Source organism: Tachysurus fulvidraco, chromosome 7, assembly GCF_022655615.1.
Source record: "Tachysurus fulvidraco isolate hzauxx_2018 chromosome 7, HZAU_PFXX_2.0, whole genome shotgun sequence".
NCBI classification, from domain to species: Eukaryota; Metazoa; Chordata; class Actinopteri; order Siluriformes; family Bagridae; genus Tachysurus; species Tachysurus fulvidraco.
In genome coordinates, this window is record NC_062524.1 from 17,034,555 (window position 1) to 17,037,054 (window position 2,500).

The window sequence follows — 2,500 nt, forward strand, 5'->3', positions numbered from 1 at the left end:
GTGTGTGAGAGAGCCTGTGTGTGTGTGTGTGAGAGAGCCTGTGTGTGTGTGTGTGAGAGAGCCTGTGTGTGTGTGTGAGAGAGCCTGTGTGTGTGTGAGAGAGCCTGTGTGTGTGTGAGAGAGCCTGTGTGTGTGTGAGAGAGCCTGTGTGTGTGTGAGAGAGCCTGTGTGTGTGTGAGAGAGCCTGTGTGTGTGTGAGAGAGCCTGTGTGTGTGTGAGAGAGCCTGTGTGTGTGTGAGAGAGCCTGTGTGTGTGTGAGCCTGTGTGTGTGTGAGCCTGTGTGTGTGTGAGAGAGCCTGTGTGTGTGTGAGAGAGCCTGTGTGTGTGTGAGAGAGCCTGTGTGTGTGTGAGAGAGCCTGTGTGTGTGTGAGAGAGCCTGTGTGTGTGTGAGAGAGCCTGTGTGTGTGTGAGAGAGCCTGTGTGTGTGTGAGAGAGCCTGTGTGTGTGTGAGAGAGCCTGTGTGTGTGTGAGAGAGCCTGTGTGTGTGTGAGAGAGCCTGTGTGTGTGTGAGAGCCTGTGTGTGTGTGAGCCTGTGTGTGTGTGAGCCTGTGTGTGTGTGAGCGTGTGTGTGTGTGAGTCTGTGTGTGTGTGAGCAGGTGTGTGTGTGAGACAGTGAGGGTGTGAGGCTGTGTGTGTGTGTGTGTGTGTGTGTGTGTGTGTGTGTGTGTGTGTGTGTGTGAGCCTGTGTGTGTGTGAGAGAGCCTGTGTGTGTGTGTGTGAGCCTGTGTGTGTGTGAGAGAGCCTGTGTGTGTGTGAGAGAGCCTGTGTGTGTGTGAGAGAGCCTGTGTGTGTGTGAGAGAGCCTGTGTGTGTGTGAGAGAGCCTGTGTGTGTGTGTGTGTGAGCCTGTGTGTGTGTGTGTGTGAGCCTGTGTGTGTGTGTGTGAGCCTGTGTGTGTGTGTGTGAGCCTGTGTGTGTGTGTGTGTGTGTGTGTGTGTGAGAGAGTGTGTGTGTGTGTGTGTGAGAGTGTGTGTGTGTGTGTGTGTGAGCCTGTGTGTGTGTGTGTGTGAGCCTGTGTGTGTGTGTGAGCCTGTGTGTGTGTGTGAGCCTGTGTGTGTGTGTGTGTGTGTGAGAGAGAGAGAGGGAGCCTGTGTGTGTGTGTGTGTGTGTGTGTGAGAGAGAGAGTGCCTGTGTGTGTGTGTGAGAGAGAGTGCCTGTGTGTGTGTGTGTGTGTGTGAGAGCCTGTGTGTGTGTGTGTGTGTGTGTGTGTGTGTGTGTGTGTGTGTGTGTGTGTGTGTGTGTGTGTGTGTGTGTGAGAGAGAGTGCCTGTGTGTGTGTGTGTGAGAGAGAGTGCCTGTGTGTGTGTGTGTGTGTGTGAGAGAGAGTGCCTGTGTGTGTGTGAGAGCCTGTGTGTGTGTGAGAGAGAGAGCCTGTGTGTGTGTGAGAGAGAGAGCCTGTGTATGTGTGAGAGAGAGAGCCTGTGTGTGTGTGAGAGAGCCTGTGTGTGTGTGAGAGAGAGAGCCTGTGTGTGTGTGAGAGAGCCTGTGTGTGTGTGAGAGAGCCTGTGTGTGTGTGAGAGAGCCTGTGTGTGTGTGAGAGAGCCTGTGTGTGTGTGAGAGAGCCTGTGTGTGTGTGAGAGAGCCTGTGTGTGTGTGAGAGAGCCTGTGTGTGTGTGAGAGAGCCTGTGTGTGTGTGAGAGAGCCTGTGTGTGTGTGAGAGAGCCTGTGTGTGTGTGAGAGAGCCTGTGTGTGTGTGAGAGAGCCTGTGTGTGTGTGAGAGAGCCTGTGTGTGTGTGAGAGAGCCTGTGTGTGTGTGAGAGAGCCTGTGTGTGTGTGAGAGAGCCTGTGTGTGTGTGAGAGAGCCTGTGTGTGTGTCAGAGAGCCTGTGTGTGTGTCAGAGAGCCTGTGTGTGTGTGAGAGAGCCTGTGTGTGTGTGAGAGAGCCTGTGTGTGTGTGAGAGAGCCTGTGTGTGTGTGAGAGAGCCTGTGTGTGTGTGAGAGAGCCTGTGTGTGTGTGAGAGAGCCTGTGTGTGTGTGAGAGAGCCTGTGTGTGTGTGAGAGAGCCTGTGTGTGTGTGAGAGAGCCTGTGTGTGTGTGAGAGAGCCTGTGTGTGTGTGAGAGAGCCTGTGTGTGTGTGAGAGAGCCTGTGTGTGTGTGAGAGAGCCTGTGTGTGTGTGAGAGAGCCTGTGTGTGTGTGAGAGAGCCTGTGTGTGTGTGAGAGAGCCTGTGTGTGTGTGAGAGAGCCTGTGTGTGTGTGAGAGAGCCTGTGTGTGTGTGAGAGAGCCTGTGTGTGTGTGAGAGAGCCTGTGTGTGTGTGTGTGTGTGAGCCTGTGTGTGTGTGTGTGTTTGAGCCTGTGTGTGTGTGTGTGTGTGAGCCTGTGTGTGTGTGTGTGTGTGAGCCTGTGTGTGTGTGTGTGTGTGAGCCTGTGTGTGTGTGTGTGTGTGAGCCTGTGTGTGTGTGTGTGTGAGCCTGTGTGTGTGTGTGTGTGAGCCTGTGTGTGTGTGAGCCTGTGTGTGTGTGAGCCTGTGTGTGTGTGTGTGAGCCTGTGTGTGTGTGGTGTGAG